General features: G+C 41.3%; 1 pseudogene; it reads left to right on the forward strand.

The window, feature by feature from the left end:
- The first annotated feature begins 18640 nt into the window (after positions 1-18640).
- On the forward strand, positions 18641-21240 carry LOC139331493 (piggyBac transposable element-derived protein 4-like; annotated as a pseudogene).
- The last annotated feature ends 278 nt before the right edge of the window (positions 21241-21518 follow it).

A 21518-nucleotide genomic window follows, 5' to 3' on the forward strand; every position in this document is an offset into this window, starting at 1 on the left:
TTTCTAAGATAAAATGACCTTGTGCCGAGCGACGTGGAATTAGTTCAAGGAGCAATAATATAATAATTTTGACACAAACAAAACAGAAACTTTCAATCAATTAAGTTCTTATCTAAAAAGATAATAAATGTTTATGAGTTAATACTGTGTCCTTGGTTTTCTTTAAAAATACACTTACTGGAATAGAAAAGCACAGTGGACACAGTCATGCACAGACACACACTCTTAAAACAAGCTCTTCAACCCTATCCTTATTTTTACTCTCATATTTTTCTGCTCCAATCATTTCTAATGTTGCGTTTGTGAGCAGAATACAGAAACAGCATCATAAAATGTGAATTTTAGGAATATGAAGTCATAATAATGTAATACTGCACAGGGCTCCATCCCAACACAAGTCACGTGTCATGCTACACACTGACAGTGCTGTGTTGGATGACAGGTTTTTCTGTTTGTTTGTTTTTTAAATACACTGACATATACTATACACATGTATTTTGCACATTTGTACATTACTGCGAGGGGAAAAACTAAAATACACAAAAAGAAAACAAACCAACCAACCAACAAATAGGGATGTCACAGATATCACCGTAGATAACACTCATTTAGCAGTCAGAAGGTTTATCTTATTGAAATAGTCTATAAAAGGTTGCCATATCGACTATAACATATTCCCTTCCTCTCAGTGAAAATGTATTTTTTCCAGCTGTCAATTTGGCAGAATCTGTTTTCCTGCTAGTATCATCTTATATTGTTTATTTGACAGTTCTACCATAGCAGCTTTTGCTGCCAGAGTTGCTTCTAGTTTGAGTTGCTTCCGTAAAACCTTGGCTAGCTCTGAATTTGTATTCCAGTAATTAACAAGGCTTGGACAGTTCCACAGCTTGCATCCTAAAGAACGCCTGTCCACTGGGATCACGGGATGGATCTACTGTAAGGAGCATCTTGGACAGTCTCAGTTTTGATAGGTGCGGTCCGTGTAATAGTTTAAACTGCAACTGTCCATGTCTGGTGAATATAGAAGAGGAATGTTCTTCTTCTGAAGCCTTTCTCCACCAGTCTTTCCACTCCTAGATCCTCCTGCCAGGCCTCTCAGATGGTCCAGTGTGGATGTACAGTCTGTTTGCATCAGTACATCATAGATGTTAGATATTTCTCCTTTGCTTAAAAGGCTGGGCAAGAAAAAATGTACCTGTTGTAGAACCAGATGTCTTGTTGAGAAAGGATAGAAATGTTCCTTTTACAAAACTGTGAATTTGCAGATCTGTCTAAGGTATATTCAACTTTCCTGTAGTTGATTGTGGAACAAACCTTGTCCATGAATAAGTCTCATATAGAATGAACGACTTTGAGGTACCATTGATGAAGTGTCAAATCAGAGAGTGATGGAGTGAATGTATGATTGTTTGTCAGCTGAGTTACCTCTGAGCATTTCTTTCATGTTCTGTATATGTGCACTGTCACGCTTTTAAGATTGACTGGGAATAACATACTTTCAGAAGTTAAGATTATATCCAGATACTACTCCAATCCCTGTCAAAGTTGACATTATAATAGGCCTTTATTTTAAAATATACAATATTATAACCCCCAGATATAACGATGCCTTATGTCCTGTCCCAAAATGACCTGAAGTTTTACCTTTTTCCTGATTGATTATACCAAAGTCTAAATGGCCAGAATAGCATCCTCAACAACAGGTGTGTTCCAGGTCTGTCAATGTGTCACCTGGTAAAGCTCCAAAAATGGCTCAAAACACAACTGCACATTTGACCTTCTCTAAACAGCCACGCAAATCCAGCACAAAACCCAGTAATCCTTTGCACTAAAACTGCCCTGTGTTGCTTGACCGTTTCTGGCACAGCGCGTACTTTGACTCTCCTTCCTCTTAAGCTTAGCAAAGTTCACCGTGAATCAGTAAAAATAACAAGGCCACAGAAAAACGTATGTCTGACAAAACCACAGCATGATCACTGGCACAAAAACCTCCTGCATGACCATGTATGTGCAGCATACATCAGATTCTACAAGACACATGGAAACGTGTTGTATTCACATTTCTTAGAACCACTCTTACCGTTTAGATTGTTACAGCAACATCGATCGCAGCACTGAGGTACAATGACTGTGCTGAGTAATCTAGTAATGCTTGAACCTCCTTAACCCAGCTGGCTGGTTCTGCGTGTCATAATTAAGCAGGGACCCGAGCAGATTGTAGTAGTATCATTGATCACAACTAAAGCATGTTGCCATTAGATTAATACTGCTGCATACTGAGGTCCTGACACGCCGCCAGCACAGACAAGTGTGAAATATGTTTAGTAAGTGCATAATTATGACATCCGTTACCCTCCACGGTAGCTCTTAGCACAATATTAACTGAAGAAATAACAGGTTTAAGTACAGTATATGTTAACGCTATGATAGCATGCGTAATTGAAATATGACTGGAGTGTAATGAAGATTAAATTAAGCCCGGAGATAATCCTCTGACACAAAGATAATTGAGTTGCAATCCTCGGGCAATGAAGAATAGCTCAGGGAAAAGAAAGAAACAATCAGAGCCCTTTGGTAGAGAGGAATAAGCTTATTTCTCGGTGATGGGACACGTATAAATTCAGCGCTCAGATTAAACAGTGATTAATCAAAGCAGTAATCCACAATTTGAGTGGAATCAGAATGACATATGTCTGCTTTATGTAATTTACTTTTCTCCCAGGGACAGCGGGGCTGACTGTGCTATGAGTGCAAGTGTTTTTTTGTTTTTCCCCCCCTTCGGAGATCTCTCGTTTATGCTCGCAGGATGACTTGATGACTGATCCGATTGCGGGGGGAAGACAGGCTGGCAAAATGTTTTCATCTCTTCCCCTTGACATAGCACAGGAGAGCGCTTGTGCTTTCCCAAACATATGGTCCCACGTTAGTGCCTGGGCTGGTTCAAACGGGATTAGAGCCTGCGGGTTGAAGTGTCTCCGTGTCAGCTGTGGCACCCCGCTGCATTTCCAAGCCTCTGCACCGCCAAGCACCAAACAGTGCTCAGACATCCACATGTGAGCTCACACACTGACACAATCACATACACCGCAGTGACCTTTAAGCCTACTTGTTTTGTCTTGGGAGGATTATCTTTCTTCCAGGGGTGTTAAATTCATTGAATCATTTTGATGTTTTTGCAGTGTTTAAAATGTCTGGATCACATAATTGAGGTTATATGTTATACTAAGCTTGATCCTGTTTTTGTCAAGTAGAGATTCTAACTAGTTGTCTGGCTGGACTATTTTACCAGAGCAACATGATAGCATTTACACAAGCACATTATATTCATATTCATTATATTCTCAGCGCTCTAATCCAGACATACAGTAAATAGACAACTATAAACTGCTGGCTATCTTGCACAGTATTTTAAATAACATTACTAACATCAAATAGGATGCCTGTCTTTATTTGCTGTAGGGATGGCAGTGTCGGTCCGTCTCTGGCCCACACTGAAATATCATAAGAACTTTTGGATGACTTGACATGAAATTTGAGTTTATACATATGATGAATTCTAATTTTATCTCGCGCCACCAGCAGGTCAGAATATGTAATTTCTCTAATACTTTGGTTTAAATAACGGCAAAGTTCTCAGCTGTCATTTTTTTGGTGCTAAATATCAAAAGTTAGCATGCTAATACACTACATTGAGATGATTAACATGGTAAACAATATAGCTGATTCACATTAGCATGTTAGTATTGTTATGGTGAGCATTAGAACTAAGCTAAGCCCGACACAGTCCGTTGGCAGCAAAGAGGCAGCTGTGCGCTGTAAGCCAAGAGCACAACACCGTGCCGTTGTGGCAGAGCAGAGAGATATAGGTTAGCTGGTGGAGATCGCTCGTACTATGCGCGACTGATCAAACTGTAGTCATACATTTAGGTCATTTAAACTGACTGCAGTTGCTAGAGCATACACTGTCCCGTGTGGTGCGGTTTGTGACACCATCTATTAGTCAGAACCATTACATCGTCAGACATAGAGCTGTCGCGTTTACGCAGCACGGCTAAAAAAAAAAAAAAGCTTGCTATCTGCAATATAATTTGCCTTTTATTCCTGCTAACACTGTGTAAATTAAATGGACCACGGATACAAGCAACACATTTTTCCACTGATGACAGGCTTAAAAAAATACTGTGGCATAATTATTACATATTAACTACAGTGATAATTTCACTTCATTTTCTACAATAATAAACATCAGTCAATTCATATAATTAATAAAACACTCATTCAAGATTCTAAATTACTTAATTTTTCCCATACACATAAAAAAAACAATTAAGAACTATTTTCAATCCATGTTAAATCTCTTGTGAAATTCGTAGATACTTCACTGTACACTGCCTCATTGCCTCAACCATCACATCATCTGCAGCCACAGGATCCACATTTCCAATCTGCCATCCACGTAGTTGATTCCACACCATTCCTCAATGTTGGGGTGACAGGACGCTGCCAAGTACACAAAGTACCTGTAGTGTCATGTGAAAAAAAAACACAGGTGCGCTTCCTCTGCATCCTAGAGCAGGGGTGGGCAATTAATTTTTACAAGGGGCTGCATGATAAACCTGAGCTGTGTTGGAGGGCTGAACCAACAATAACTTGAACTTAATTTTGCTCAATTTTAATTTTCTCCCATTATAAAAAGCAGTAAATTTCGATTAGCTGCTACTGGTAATCAGATGAAAAATGATATTCTGTAAATATTTTTATAAATATATGAAATTGTGGTGTAGGTCAAATAGGAAAATACTGTTTCCTTTTATTTTTAACATCTTCACAAATACTGAAAAAGTGTTTTGCAGTGCATTAAAGATCAGCAGTTGGTCAACTTTATGAAAAGAGCAAAATGTGCTTTTAATGTTTTTCACCTCATTTTACTTGTTCAGTGGAAAAATCCAGTCTGTCTTGGGCTCAAACAAGTGCACTGAAATCTGGCTGAATGTCTGAGAATGTCTCTTCAAAAAACAGTTCACTTTTTCTGGCCATTTTGTGGGATATGACATAACTTGTATGGCAGCTGCACCTCTGGATGTGCAAAGTTTAGTAAAAAGTCCTTGCTGATTTTGCAGCTTACAGAGCAAAGCATCTGACTCCCTCGCGCGCTCTGGATCAGACACCTTCTTGTATTCCTCCTTGTGTTTGGTCACGTAGAGGCGATTCAAACTGTAATCCTTGAACACGGTGACCTGTGGACCACAAACTAAGTTCACGGCTTTACCTCTGACTTATATAAATTTTTAGCAGTCCATGTCATGTTGAAAACGCGGCATTCGGTATCAACTTTTCTTTTTTTGGCGTACGCTGACATTTTGAGGGCTAGCCGGCCAGCATCACTTGTAGCTGTTCACACATGCATGTGCGTCCTTATGTCAATTAAAAAAAACAAACAAAAATGGCACGCTTTTCAAAATAAAAGCAACACAGTTGTATCGCGTGCACAGCCTAAATACTTTTTCGTTTATGTTCCAATTTATGATTGAACTCACGGGAGCCGGACAGGGATGCCCTGAGGGCTGGATGTGGCCCGCGGGCCATAAAATGCCTAGGTCTGTCTTAGAGGGATGAGACAAGTAAGCTAAGGTTAGCTAGCTTACGCTCTTTTTAGCTAGTAAGTTAGTTCGTTTACTAATGTGGCGCTAGCAAGGTAATGCCACAATAAACCTAACATTACCACACTGGTAAACTTACTGGTGTGACATTAGCCAGTCGGTTCACTAGCTCGTTAGTGTGTGGAGTTAAGCTACATGAGTTCGCTGTGGCATTACGGCTACACGAGTAAGCTAACTAGCCAGTGGGATGGTTGGCTAATGACACGCTAGCAGGTTTACAATTGTGGCACACAAGTAACTTAGTATGATTAACCTGCAATTTTGATGAGACATTAGCCAGTGAACTATAATGATGGCTAGGGCAGACTGTATTCTAGACATAATGATCTTTCAATCAGTCGAGCCTTTCCAGCTCAGCAACTAATGTTACCGTTAAATTACCTGCTGTTAATGGGGCGCACCACGGTCTTGGCACAGATGTCTTTCAATAAAAGCATGGCCACTTCCAACACTTCCCTCTTGCAGCAGAGCATCTGGTAGGTGCAGGATGAAGTGATGCAGGGAAAATCCCCCAGAAGATAGCCCACGTTCACCTCCCGACAACAAATACACTGTCAAGGTGGGCATTTCCCTGCAGTTGCCACACCCGCACCACGCTGTGTTGCCCACCCTCTCAGCACCTGCAGAAACCATCAGCTGCTCTTCCTCCAAAACAACCTGTGGCTGTGTTTGAGGTGTTTGTCTCCTCAGTGGCTCAAAGGCATATGCCATTGGGTGTGATGGCATCGCTTCGAAATTCCGCTCAATTTCATCCTCTTCCATTCTTTCTATTCCATTCTTTGCCAAGCTAGCTACGTATCCAACCTGATCCAACCAACCAACCTCGTGACGTAGCCAATGACGCAAGAACAAAATGGCTGCACTATTGCTGAAGCAGTTGATCAGCACAAAAAAAACTCTTCTAATTTTATGTAAAAGCACTGTCCATCTTTAAAAAAAATCATAGACGTATTCCCACACACTTAATTCTGTGTGAAATAAATAAGAATCAGAGTGTTTCATGTCCTCTTAAAAGGTGGACAGTATACTGGTTTAGTCAATGTCACCATGGATGGTGGAGGGATTGTGAAAAACTGCCATTACTGTGACAACTGTTTCAGCAAATTAAAAATAATGAGCTTTAATGTGGTTGCATCAACATACAGGTAGAGGGCTACATATGCTCATAGAACTGCACTTACTGAAGCCAGTGAAATAAGCTTGGATGTTTTTTGTGTAGTCTCTCTTAGCCAGAGCTAACGTTATCTCCACACTTCATACTGCAACGCATGCTAAACTGTTTGTGTTGTTACTGGAAAGCCATCAGTATGTGTGTCTGTTGATGTTAATGATGATTTTATGGTATGTTCCTTTACATTGCTAATAGGGTGGAATAGGGGTAGAATCATGTTTTGAGTGAAGTATTATTTTTATCAATAATATCATAGTTAAAAAAAAATAAAATAAATTAGCATAGTTTTAATTTTAGGTCATATCGTCCACCCTCAGGATGGCTGTAGACTCTTAGTCTGTTATTCTTATAGTGATCTGTGGTTCATTGACAAAAACCATACACGTAGATGGCGTGACGTACTCATCTGCACAATCTGTCTTTCAGAAAACAAGCAAAGATGCTCAAACTGTATACTTTGGTGAAAGCTGCACAATCCACAAAATTCTGATGATAGAAATGTTTATAATAGTTTAATTTATGTATGTATTTTTAAACATGAATGTTTGGTCGTTCATGAGCAACATGCATAAGTGTTCATAAAAGCTTTACATTTGTACTCTTTTCGCTGTCATTGTCAGTCTCATTGAGATCAGTAACAGACAAACAAACAGGACTAAACGGTGCCTCTGTCACACTCACAGGCATGTTGGCCATCATGACCATCAGAAGTGGTCTAGAACAGTCTTGCCTTATATTCTTGTGGCAAGCATCTCTGTCATTTTCCAATTCATTGCGCTGGTTTACATCTCAGCTGGCGCCTCACCATCAGCTCTTCAAATGAACTTTGTTTCATGCTCAACGTTCCAAGTGTAGGATATCTGCTTGTTCTGGGCATGAAGGAGCTCAACCTCAAATCCTCATAGCCAGTCTAGTTATATTTGTTGCCTTTTCACTCCGGCCTTAGTTGTTGCATTTTTACATGAAAATGATTTTCTTCATGTGCTCTCACTTGTCCTGTAAATGAGCAGACAACAGTACAAAAACCACAGCATACATTCTCAATATATTAAACTTTGTCTTTATTGGACAAGTGCAGTGTTATTATAAGAACTTTACCTTAGCTCTTAATTAATTTTCCCTCCACAGTGAAGGAGCAGCATAGGGCTCTTCATGGTGACAGCCAGGCCACGTGTTTGCATCTACATCTGCGTCACCTTTTCCTGAATGTCTGGAATTCCGCAAATAGAAAAATATAGATTTCTGTCCCAAGGACCTGAGTTGTGCAGGTTAGAGGTCAGTCAGGCTCCACGCACCCAGGGGCCTATTTTAGAGAGGTGAATAATTTAAACTGTGCTCACAGGGGTGGTGTAGCATTACAACAGAGGAAGAATGAGGATGAAAAAGGCAAATTTCCAAGGGCAAAGGGCACAAGTAGGAATCATCCCTAATTAGTAGTTACCAAGGAGACCGGCTTGGTGTACGGTGTGAAATGTAGCAACTGACCATCAAATAAAGACAAGCACACCATCCACCAGTGAAGTAATGAATTGGGTATGTTGCAGATAGAAAGTTAAAACCTGGAAACCAGTCCACTACTCTTCATTCTCAGTTTGATGTAATGACAGTGTTATATTGCTGCACATTCATTTGTCGAGTCAAACGTAGCCATGGTGCACTCTGCATGCCTGATCTCAACTCACCTGTTTGCAGCAGCTGCCTTTTGTGCAGTTCTCCTGAATTAATTAGACATATAGACTTTGAGGCACATCTTCAAGGCCTAAAATCATAAACAATCACAGAACCAAGGTCATAACCTCGACATCAAAATGGTTAATCCCCAGGCTGATGATAACAGCTCAATGAAAAGGAAAAAAGATGTTATCCATGAATCGACTGTCTGCTATTGATGTTGGTGCCATTATCTCCAGATTGGCTCTGAATTAGAACAATGGCCATTTTAAGTACCATTTCCTCTTCCTCCCAGCCTGCTGCATGTGGTACACATTAGGCAACTTGCCATTAGGCCAAATATCTTCATTTCTATCTTGACTCATACCCTCTGTTTTGGACAGATTTATAATAACATGGCACTGAATGACAGAAGTTAGAAATGTATTTTTAGTTTCTTGTTGATAATAATTTAACAGAACTTGTTCAATGCTTTTTGTCATCTGAACTGACACAATAAATGATGTTAGTTGGATGAATGTGTTGTGTGCTAAAGGTATGAGGTATTATTAAGCAGTTTTTTTTTTTTTTGGCAAACAGACAACTTAAAATTAAAATCACCATGAACACAAATCTTTTCCCATATATTTATGCAATATAGGCAGCATACTTGTGATGGTGACAGTAATCATACGTTGGAATAAAAACATCACCTGAATAAATAACCAGAAGAAAAGGTGTTTTGTTTGGTTCAGCATTATACAACAGTGTAAAATTATGTGGGTTGGATGGGAATCTAAAGTCCCACCTCTTTGTGAGTGTCTATAGGCAGCCAGTAGGTTTCAGGGCACAAAGAGGAAGGCGCTGGGAGGTGGCGGACAGTGAGCTGCTACATACTACAGCACACTGGGTCATAGGAGGAGCCAGGAGGACAGAGAGTGTTGTTCCCAGAAGTCAACTGGAGTGAGGCGGGGCCTTCAGCCAGCACACCAGCGACCTGCCTTCCCTCTGCCTTCCCAGCTGCTGGGAAAGATGGAGATACCAGCAAATCTGTGTTTGTTCAGCCACTCCACAAATATCCCCTCTCCAGATTGCGTCTGGCCGAGGAAACGGCACTTGACTGGGATTCTGAAATGATTATTGGTGGCAGTGTCCTTCTGGGGCTGCTTTTATAAATGTGCCAATAAATTTCACATGTCCAGCTTTGTTTTGCTTTCATTAGGCCTCTAATCTCCGTCCCAGGCCCAGGCCGATTCTGCCATGAGTGAACTCTCTGTTTTCTTTAGAGCCAGTGATTAATGACTGGACAGCGTCATTACCAACGTGCTGCTCTGGAGTTACATATCTGCCTCTATTGACACAATGCCACAAACAGAGCAGCTCTACGCCCAGCGCATGTGTACAAGTGTTTGTATGTGTGCCTGCACATATGTGGTGTGTGAATCTGAGCAGTTCATGTTTAATTACAGCCATACTTTTCTGTGATTACATCCTTTGTCAGGTATATCATTCATTTTGATTATACCGAGTATTTTTAATGTTTGATTTAGCCTCTTGGAGTAGTTTTTTGTGAATAAGCTGTTTGCTCCAAGCCTTGGTTCAGACAATCACTGTGCACTTTATACCCTCCGTCTCTCTTAAGTAACCTGTACATTCACGTCCCTGAAATCTCAAACAGGGTGTAAGGATTGCTAATGGACTCAAAGAATCTGACCTGCAAATAACCTCACCTCTTTTACAATACAGGCATTGTTCATCTTTTCCTTTTATAAGTCATATGCCCATTGCAGCCAGCTATTAACTTGACATTTACTGTACTTTTATTGACTCTTGAGTGCATTGATTCATAACAGTCATGTAAGTACTCATCTCTCGGGATGTAAGTCACCCATGGCCCTGATGCCGTAATATCATATTTTGGCTCTTTGTCTCAAGTCTGTGCTGCAGGCATGGAGACACATGCATGGCTCAACAAACCATAGCGCCGTAAACCCCGCCTTTGTGCTGCATTATATGTCCGGCTAAGCTGAATGTGAATGTGTTTCCACATGACTAATAGATGATGCACGCTGTCTGCCAGGCCAGGTTTTTCTTTCGTCGAAGGCCAGACAGTGTGTGGTAGGAACAGGAATCCCAAGGTTTTTGTTTTTGTGCGGTCAAAGAAAGACAGAGTCACCTGTAGAGTGGTGTCAGCAGGTGCTCTGCCTCTCAGGTCTCAACACCTTTACTGTCTTGGGAGTGATTATGTGCCCCACAAACGGGCTGCTGGAAGGGGAGGTTCTCTCAGCAAGCTGTTCTCCTTGTATATACCTCTTAGATACAGTATAGATATGGTTCAAAATACACATACATATTGTTCTCTGTTTATTAGATCTTCATTATTAAGATTAAACACAGCTTGGTTTGAAATTTGGATATCATTTGCTTCGTACTCTACACCATTCAGAGGAGAAAACCCTTAAAAAATGTCCATCTCTGCGTTGATGAATGATATTTTCTCAGCAATGAAGCTTCCATTGTTTATTCTTCCCCTTTCTCTGTGTTATTCTTTTCATACCAGGTTGAGTATTTCCCCGATGAGTGAATAAGCCTGTCATTCCCATATTAAACACAACGCTGGTCCAATAAATGGACACCACCTGTTTAAACGGTCAGTGCCATGTTAGGGTCAAGCAGGGTCCTGTTTGATTGGCCACATCGAATGGTCGGAACACGCCGTATGCCCTCTGTGGTAACTTTAAAAAATGTTCAGGAAGTTTGGTTCACTCTTTACGGCCTAGGACATTTCCTACTACAGGAGTTAAGCACTCAGGACAGGAAACCATTTGCTGTGGCTGTAAGATCTCTTTAATGACTGTCTAACTAGAAACAGGCCGGCCTAATTCAGTGCCTGGAGCCAGCAGGAATGGCCTTGCATCTAGACGTTGTTAGAATATTTACTGCTTCTTCGATGGGAGTCTTTTTGACACTGCTGCAATAAAATTTACAAGGAATCCCTTTTTAGCGTGATGCGAGGCAAAGTGTGGTCAAGAGGGGAAAAACATGCTTGAAAAAGTAGCAGGCCATTAAAGTTATCATTTGTCTTTGTTTATGTGGACTGGGAACTACGGATGGCTGACATTTAAACAGCATTTGATCGGCTTTGTCCCCGGTTAGCTCAGAATACTGTTGGTTGATGGTAAGCATCATCTGACTTTGCAGTGTGTCAGAGAGGGTAAACGTGTTGAGTTGGAGGACCTTAGTTTTACTATATGTGAAAGGGTCAGTGTTGTCCTTGAGGGGGTTGGGTAAAAGCTGCTGATTCAAACGTATTGAGCTTTTAATGCCCTGTAACTTTCTCTTGACTACTGTCAAATGTTATACTTCAAATCAAAGTCTTGCTGTCACTGGAACCGCAGGGCGACCACATGTGCTCTATCTTTGGAGCTCGGCACTGAACAAGTGGCTTGATCGCTGTGGGAGTGGTTATGGATTATGAGTGTGTACATGTTTCATGTGTTACATGCCTATGTGGGTGTCCATGCACCACCATGCGCAGCGTGTCAGTTCTCCCGCTGACTGAGGAAATGAGCTGGGACCACCAGAGGTGATTGTGCATGTGCAAGCAGAGGCCAGGATTGGCTTGTTCCAGTCACTGACTGACGAGGCCTGCTCTATGACCCACCAAGCATCATACCCCCAACCTTTGTTTAATAAGCCCAGGGAGTGGTAGCCCTTTTTCTCTAAAGTGCCACCATGTCTGGACAAACTGACACACTTCAGTTTCACTGCAACCCCTCCAACCTCCTTTCTCTTTCTTCCACTGTGGATTTAAACAAATGCAGTCAAACCCAATTAGGGGAGAGTGAGAGCAGCACAGGAGAGGCGCTGGTAATAGTAACTTTGTTCAGCTGGTTCCTGCTGTGACCAGCCCTCATTTAAATGAGCCGCTTGATAACCCTCAGAAATACGATCCCAGTGAGAGAGGGAAAGAGGCCGTCTCTCCACTTTCCTCGTTCCCAGTGGAGCGTCTTTTAACAGGCCTCTCACCTCTCTGTGTCGAAGGGCACCACAATGACACAGATGAGCCAGTTGGGACAAGGGAAGTGGCATTCATGCTCCCAAATAACATGTAATGGTTAATGCTTGACATGAGAACATATTTACAATATATTTGTTTCCTCTTTTTCTTCCCATCAATTAGGCTCTCGATTCATACGTTTGTACACACCGAGCCTTGTGATGTGTGACTTACCTGTCAGAATAATACAGATTCAAACGAAAAACAAATCTCAAGTAAACATTTAAAAGTCGACTTAGTACCCTGTGTGGTTTGGTAACATACCGGACACTCACTGAATTGCTCAAATGTGTCAAACCCCGCCCAGCCAGGGCTCTGAGTGGGATAAAATAAATACTTAGAACAACTCCAATTTGACCTAGGTTTCCTGACAGCCCCCGAGCAAACTTTGAAGTGTTCTTAGCATTGATTTTGTGTTTCTTGTCTAACGCGTCACCCAGACAGACCCAAGCTGAGATGAGTGTTAAAATACTGTTATCCACATCATTGCATGTGAGGTAATGGAACAATTGATAAGGTTCCTTACCACCTACTGGGAAAACAATGCATCAGGAAAAATCTGTCATCATTCCTCACTCACTCAAAGCTATATTTGTGCCAAATGGGTGATTTGGTTTGTGAAGGCGAGATGGTCTATTATCTATCTATTGTTGAGGAGGGAAACCAAGTATCTTGAAAAACTGTTTATTTTTTGCAGAAAAATTGTTTTCTGAGATCCTGCTTCAATCCTGTTGTGGATGTTTAAATGTTTTTGTGGCTCCAAGCATCACAAAACACACTGAACACATGACCAATAAATAGAAGATGCCAAATATGAACTGATCATTTTACACCCTGAACTAAACTAAACTTTTTGTGGGATATAGGGGACAGCGAGATGGAGCTTAATGGGGGGGGGGGGGGGGTCAGAGAGCTTTGAGCTGTTCCCAAATATTTTTCACAGCTGATCTCAGAGCTGCTGTAGGCAGATGGCCCTTTTGTCACTGTGGAAATAAAAATCCAATAAACATGGTAATTATATAACATGCGGGACCCTGTTGACAGGGTCTCGTAATGGGATGCTTTTTCCTCTTCTTCTGGTCCTGAGAATGGCAAATACGATTTATGAGACTTTTGGTACCATACGCACCAGCTGATAGCCACAATGGTGCTTATCCTGCAGACCAACACCAGGCCTACCTGGAATTAGATTTAGAGGAGTAGGAACAGGATTTACAGCTCATCAAGGTTTCTTTTACTCTATTATGAACTTATGACAAATTAGATAATAATTTTAGGAATTCATGTATGTTTTACCAGATGCTAACAGTAAACATCTGACATTTCAACTCAGTAGCTCACTTCATACCAAAGCCTGAAATATTGGCCAGTTTGCTCAGAGAATTGCATGTGATTGAATGTCTCCCCATTACACTGATAGCAGATAAGCGAGAGGAGCCTGTTGGGTCTTTGATAGGCAGTTAATGGTCCATGAGGCATTGGGAGGAGATATCTCTGAGAATCCACAGGTCTCATTGCTCTTATTCTCTTCTCCTCCCCTCGCTGCGCCAATCAAGCCACACACACCAGCCTGTGTTTCCACTGGCACTTTAAGTGACATGATTTACATGAACCATGAGGTTGATGTGAGCTCCAGAAAGATGACAAACAATAAAAACAGGCGGGATAGCGCTCTAACAGCCCACAGGACAATGGCGTGTCACTTACGGCATGGCAGAGATACATTTGAACTTGTGGGAAACGTAAATATTCCTTTACACTTGGAGGTTTGAATACAACACGTGTCATTCGACACTAGTGCCAATATGAATGTTTGTGGTCTTTTTGTGAAAACACTCTCTGAGCAGTTTATCTGGTATGAAGGATGGGTTTAGTTTAAATATGCTTGGCAGTGTGAGGCCAAGTCACAGCCCATGCGTGGCACTGTTACATTAATAACACAGATGTGGGGGTGGGCTGGGTGAGAGGGGTTACGCGCTCAGGCTTTATTATACACCACACTGAGGAAGCCTTTGTAGGTGCTGGGGCCACACTTTAAGTGGCTCTTTATTTTGGCTCTCATTACACGCTCCAGTCCCTCAGCAGATACTGTTGTATGTGTGCATAAGGGACTTGAATGTAATGCAGAAGTCCCTCTGTGGTGGCCAGTGTCGCTAACCAAACATTTTTTTTTTTGCCTGCCCCACTGGGCTCAGCAAAACCTCTTGACAGCCCCACTGCTCGTCTTACTGGAGCCCCTCTGGATGCAGACCACCAGACCCTGATTTATTCAGGCTTCTTTATTTGACATTGTTGTCAAATGTGATTACAATTATGTATATCAGAGCCCTTTGTGTTGTTGTTGATTGTTGCAGGGTGTTGTAATCAGTTTAGTGTGATACGCCACAATGGCAGACAGCTGTTTGAGAGGCTACAGGCGTCTGCTTGGGAAAAAATAATAAAAGCTGAGGTGGACTGAGATGATTACTTCGTTTAGTGGCAGTGATACACAGCAAACCAGATCTCGGATGGCAGACAATAGTCAGTTCTGTCTGCAAAGAAGTTTTGCACTTTCATAAAACATGAAAATCCAGCTTTTGCAAAAATTTGTTTTTGAACTGAGCAGCAATTGGTTCAACTATAGTTGACATAGGTCATTGTAGATTGTCCAGCATTTTAATTTTCTGACAGCCCTATTTTTATTAATGCCTCCAAAACCCTTGATCTAGTCCTATCCGTTTGACCTTTCAACATGAGCGAGTAGTGCTTATAATCAGAGCTCTTTCCTGATACCTGAACAGCTCACCTCACCCACATGTTTGAGCGCAGATGCCCAATGAGGGAGGGTCTGTAATCTCATTCTCTCGGTCACTACCCAAAACTCTTGACCGTGAGTGAGGGTTGGACCATAAATCAGCTGGCAAATCAAGAACATGAGACATGAGTGGCAGCACACTTAGAAATACAGGAATGTTAGATTGCAGTCTTTCCCTGAGGTGTGTGCTTAGGTTCTCTGACCTGATGACAGGTTAAGAACATCAAAGATTAGAATTTGGATATTTTTGACCCAACAGCCCCAGTGACCGCTGCGGTGAAATTCTATTGGTCATGTGGTTAATTTGCACACAAGGTCTCAAATTAAGACTAAAATGACAGATTTATGTGTCTGGCCAATAACAGTGGTCTTCTACAAACCTCGGTTTGGTCAGTAAGTTGTCATCGAGCGGGAGCAGCAGATGGGCTCCTTGGACTTTGTGGGTGGGTTCATGGAGAGGAAAAGCAGGATGCAGCCACTGAGCCCTGCCTGTCAGTTCACATGATAAATGAATCGTTCTGACATCTATCTGATGCAGAGCAGCTATAATTGGATTATTTACACAGCAGAGAGGCACATAGGCTCTGACCATCTTAACCCCAGGTGGGAGGTGGACTTCTTCTCTCAGGCCATGGACTCTGACCTACAGTCAATATCCTTCTGCTCTGCTGGTTACCCCCAGCTAACCAGTTAAAACCACTAAAATCTAACAGCTGCAGTGGATTTCTCTTTGGCGTTGTGCAGATGTTTTTATTCCGACTGAAGACAAGGTTTGATGACGTCGTAAAGTAATGTGAACTCACAGAGATTTTTGCCTTCACTGTTTAACAAGCACCATTGCAGATGGAGATCTACCTGACTTGGCTCAGGCAGAAATCATGTTCACAGATAAGGTAATGGATTACAGTTTCACTCATGTTACATTTAGTCACGTTATTACCAATGTCATTTCATTCTAAAGAAGTAGCCAGATAATAAGCAGGAATACCAAACTTCTCCTGTTCTGTTCATAGACTTGTTTGCAGAGTGTACACACAGTTAACACTTGTAGCTGTTCATACCTAATTTTAGACTTTGTAGGTAGCTTACCTACTCAGTCTAAGACTGGCTTTAGTAACTACCTCACTTTTCCAACTATTTGCAAGGACAGAATAAGTTGCCATATGAAACCACTATATTCTGTAACGTTACCAGGTTTGTATTATGATACATAGCTGTTAGCTGTTATTAACCCTTGTGTGGCTTTCATGTTTTTGTTACTCAGCCAGTGTTCACGGGTCTGAAAGACCCACTGCTTTATTTTGCTTTTAAATCAATACAGCCATAGAGTTTTTTTTTAATTTATCCAGTTACAAGCAATATAGACAACAAATATGGTTCATATTTCACATTTATGTATAAAAGGGCTATTTGTTTTGGGGAAAAAAGGTTTATTTTTTTATTGAATTAGAAATTGAACACATTCATGTCAGTCCACACACTGAACACACAGCCTGTTCGACACATGAGGGGCAAAGTTTAACGGTGTTTAACTGTTGCATAGGTATTTCTTGCAGTTGATACATTATATTGCTTCTTTTTTTTGGCTGCAACTTCTCTCTCTCTCACACACATACACACACACACACACACACACACACACACACACACACACATAATTTGTTCTGTTAGTTTTCAAGCACCTACACTTGCCTGCTCCCACATTCCCACTCATTGTACCCTCTATCTTGTGGGAACCATTCCATATTTTCTTGCCCTTTATCACAGCTGCAAATTGGGGGCAGGACAGAACAAATGAATAGCTTTGCGTCTTATCACAACTTGTCAAGATGACAAAAACATTTTCTGCTCAGAGGCCCTTAGAAATAATCTTTGAAGAGAGAGAAGCTTTGGAAGACTATGAGGTGGAGGAATTGTCAGATCATGAGGATCACACGTCTATCAACTCAGCATCCGATAGTGAGTTTGATGATGAGATTGACCGGCGACCAGCCACAAGTAGGTATGTGCTGATCCGCTTTTTTCACCTCCGATACGATATCTAAGGTTTAGTAGTCAGCCGATACCAATCCGATACCGATCCAGAAAGACGCTGAATTACCTAACAAATGGTATGTTTCATTGTGTGGAAAAGACTGGGATTATTCTTTTGTGCATCAGACTTAATATGAACATTTCTTTCCTGTTTTTTAAAAAACAAACAGATATAAATGTTCTGAGTTATTTAATAACTATGCACCAGTACAACAGTCTTAAACCAATAGCTTCTCTAGCTTGGTCAAACAACATGTAAAAAAAAATATAACAAGTGTAACTGGTTCAGTTCGTGCAATTAGGAATATAAAAGGAATATAAAGGGTGCAACAATCTGTCTCCCACTTGCAATGGCATCACTCACAGCGCTGTGATAGAAGTCCCTCGTTGACAACCAGCTGCATTGTATGTGCAACGCAGCCTAAACTACGCACTCTCATGCTGTCCATCGCTTTTCGCAGGCGTTGTCCCTCAGAATCACGTGGATTTTACTCAACGTATGTCAAGCATTTCCTTTAGGGTAGCTGCGATCGCATCGCTGGTGTGTGACCTAAAGAAGTTTGTAGCATTGAGCATTGCACTGTGTGGCATGTAACTCTCATCCAGCCAGCGTGCAGTTAAACTTAAAAGTGACGCGGGACATCCTCTCTGTGATTTTTGTTGCCTGCACACTATTAGGTTTCAATTTTTCACCACTTTCCTTCATCTCCTTCAAAGTTAGCTGCATCGTACCGCCTCCTTTTTGTTTATTCAGTTCAGTGAAGTCAGCGTGCTCCCTGGCGTGAAATCTTTGTAGATGCTTGATTAAGTTGGTCGTGTTATAACTTGACGTTTTACCACCGCCCCTCGGAACATTTACTGCACAGGTATTGCGAGTAGCCATCGAGTTTGTAGGCTGAGATAGTTTAAAAAATTCCAGATAGCCGATCCTTTCACTCGCTCTATTTTGAAAACAGTGTGGTTCACATCATGTGCGCTTCAGCACTGCGTGTTGATTGCGCATGACGCCACTCACAGCACCTATAGCATAGCGTTAGACTGAATAGTTCGACCCCTATGTATTGGGTCCATTGTCAGCGATACGCAATCTAGAATTTTATTCAATATCGGGTCCGATACCGATACCAATATCAGATCAGTGCATCCCTAGCCACAAGACCAGCCAGCCAGCAGCCAGCAAGTGGAGAAATATGGATCTCAAAGAATGGTGAAATTGAATGGTCTTTTTGCCCAAGGAAGGAGCCACTTGCATTGCTGCTAATGTGATGAGGATGCAACCAGGGCCAACAGGGAGGGCAGTTTCTCATGAGCAGGACATCATGTCTTCTTTTGAACTCTTTATTTCAGATGCCATCCAGAAAATCATTCTTGACTGCAGTAATTTGGAGGGAAGGCCTGTTGTTGGAGAGAAGTGGAAGGATATGGACCAAACTCAAATATATGCGTACTTTGGAGCTTTTATCCTCGGTGAAGTTTTCAGATCCAAAGGGGAATCCACAGAATTCCCATGTAATGCAGAAACTGGCAGAGAGCTCTTCCGCTCCTCATTGTCTCTGGAAAACTTCCACATTATTTCCTTGATGATTTGCTTTGATAACAAAGAAGACAGACCAGCTAAGTGGCAGAAAGATAAGCTAGCTGCCATCAGAACAGTGTGCGACAAGTGAGTGCACCACCTCCCCATATTTTACAATCCTGGCCCTAATGTCACTGTTGATGAACAGCTGATGCCATTTAGGGTTCGCTGCCCTTCTAGCAGTACATGCCGTCAAAACCAGCAAAATTCAGAATCAAGATCTGGGCTGCCTGTGATGCTGCTTCATCATATGCCTGGAACTTACAAGTGTATACTTACAAGTGGGAAGCCAAAGGGAGGAGCCCCTGAGAAGAACCAAGGTATGGAAGTTGTCCTGGACATGACACAGGGACTCAGTGGACATAACATCACCTGCGCTAATTATTTCACTTCAAACAAGCTGGGACAGGAGGTCCTGAAGATGAAGCTAACAGTGGTAGGAAGGATACAGGAAAACAAGCCATAGCTCCCCACTCAGCTGTTGGCTACAAGGAACAGGCCCGTCAACGCATCCAAGTTTGTATTCACGGCCAACACATCCCTGCTGTTCTACATGCCAAAGAAAGGCAAAAATGTGGTACTCATGAATACACTGCATAGGGAGGAGAGACTTTGCGACCAGGAGCATCATCATCATGGATTATAATGCCACAAAAGGAGGTGTGGACAACATGGACAAGCTGGTGACTGGCTACAGCTGCAAAAGGAGAATGCTACAAGCTGGCCACTTGCAATATTTTTCGACATGTTGGACATCTCAGCATACAACGTTTTTGTTATCTGGATGGCGTTGAACCCAGACTGGAACAGAGGAAAGCTCCAGAAGAGACGTCTCTTTCTTGAGGAGCTGGGAAAGGCATTGGTGAGACCTCAAATCTAAAGAAGACAACATATCCCAAGCACCCCAGCTTCTGCAGCCATAGTGAGGAGGATTCAAGAGGAGGATGCTGGTTCCCCAACCGCCCCATCCACAGAACCACCAGATGCAGAGCCTGAAGTAAGTGTGTGATGCTGTTGCATATGTCTGACTCTCCTACCTCGACCTGTTGTTGTTGTTGTTGAATAGGCTGTGTGTTCAGTGTGTAGACTGGCATGAATGTGTTCAGTTTCTAATTCAATGAAAAAAATATACATCAATAATGATGAAAAATAATGTTTTTCTTCATCATAATTGATTTCTCCTGTTTTTCTTACAATTTTCACAAAAACAAATAGCCCTTTTATTCATGAATGTGATCTAACAGAGGTAAATAGTGAATATTATTCATATTGCTTGTAACTGGGATAAAGTAAAAAAAACTCTTAAGCATTCTTACTTAAACTGTTATGGCTGTATTGATTTAAAAACAAAACCAGACCTGTGAACACTGGCTGAGTAACACAAACATGAACGCCACACACGGGTTAAACATTTGAATGCAGAAATGTTACTTATTATATCTTAAAGATAGAATTATTGACATGATTAGTGAACTTTAGAGGTGCTTTTAGGTGGATGTTGTCGCCTGTGGGTATAGCCAGACTGTGAAACTAATTATTTCTCCAAAAATTGAACTCTTCCTTTACGCATCAAATATGTGGTGTGTGTATGAAAGTGATCGAAAAAATTGACTACTCCAAGAAGTTATTAATTTAATTTAATTTAATTTAATTTAATTTAATTTAATTTAATTTAATTTAATTTAAGTAATGTTATTATAATTATTGTTGATGTTATTATTTAGCATCAGTTTAGTTTTAATTCTATACTAATATTGATTCTAAATATGTAACTGTTTAATATACTTCCTCCAGTTATTTTTGACTTTTCTCTTTCTGCAAGGATGAGAAATTCTCTAGGATAATCTTTATAGACTTAGGTGAAGGAGTATCATATTATTACTTATATATTATTATTATTATTATTATTATTATATTATTATCATCCTTTTTTTCCTTATTTAAAGTGTTACATAACCTTTTCCCATGTCCAGCAGTCATTTCCACTATCTGCTATTGTCACATTTGTTTACTTGTTTACTGACATACATTATACATGTTGTCTATAGTAATATTAAGACTCATGAAATCCTGAGGCGATGATGTTATATTGCTTAACTGGTTAAAAACAGCATTGATAACATGCCTGGTGATTAACCAGAGCCTGACACCCCCCCAACCCCCCCCCCCCCCCCCCCTTTCCTCTTCAGAGAGTGTTGTGTGTCATTTATCTATGTTTTTATGTTCCAGGCTCCACTCAGTGTCACCCTGCTGCTGATCTGTGACTCAAACTTCATGTGGAGGAAGTTTAAGTGACTCTACAGCGAGATAGTTTTCTTGCCCCCAGGCAACGACAGCCAGCGTCCGGAAAGAGAGTGACTGTTGGAATATTATGGTCTGGGGCATGTTTCTTTACAGCAGAGATGCCTGTATTACAGCTTCCCATGCAGGGGACACTGTGAATTTATGCTTCTAGAAACGCAGCTTCCTCAGAACAAAGTCTTGGCAGAGGACAGATTCATTTTGTCATGAAGCATTTTCAGTTTTATTTTAGGCAGTAAAAGTTTTAATAGAGGAGGATTTTTAACATTGGA

The sequence above is a fragment of the Chaetodon trifascialis genome, chromosome 1 (assembly GCF_039877785.1).
Source record: "Chaetodon trifascialis isolate fChaTrf1 chromosome 1, fChaTrf1.hap1, whole genome shotgun sequence".
NCBI classification, from domain to species: Eukaryota; Metazoa; Chordata; class Actinopteri; order Chaetodontiformes; family Chaetodontidae; genus Chaetodon; species Chaetodon trifascialis.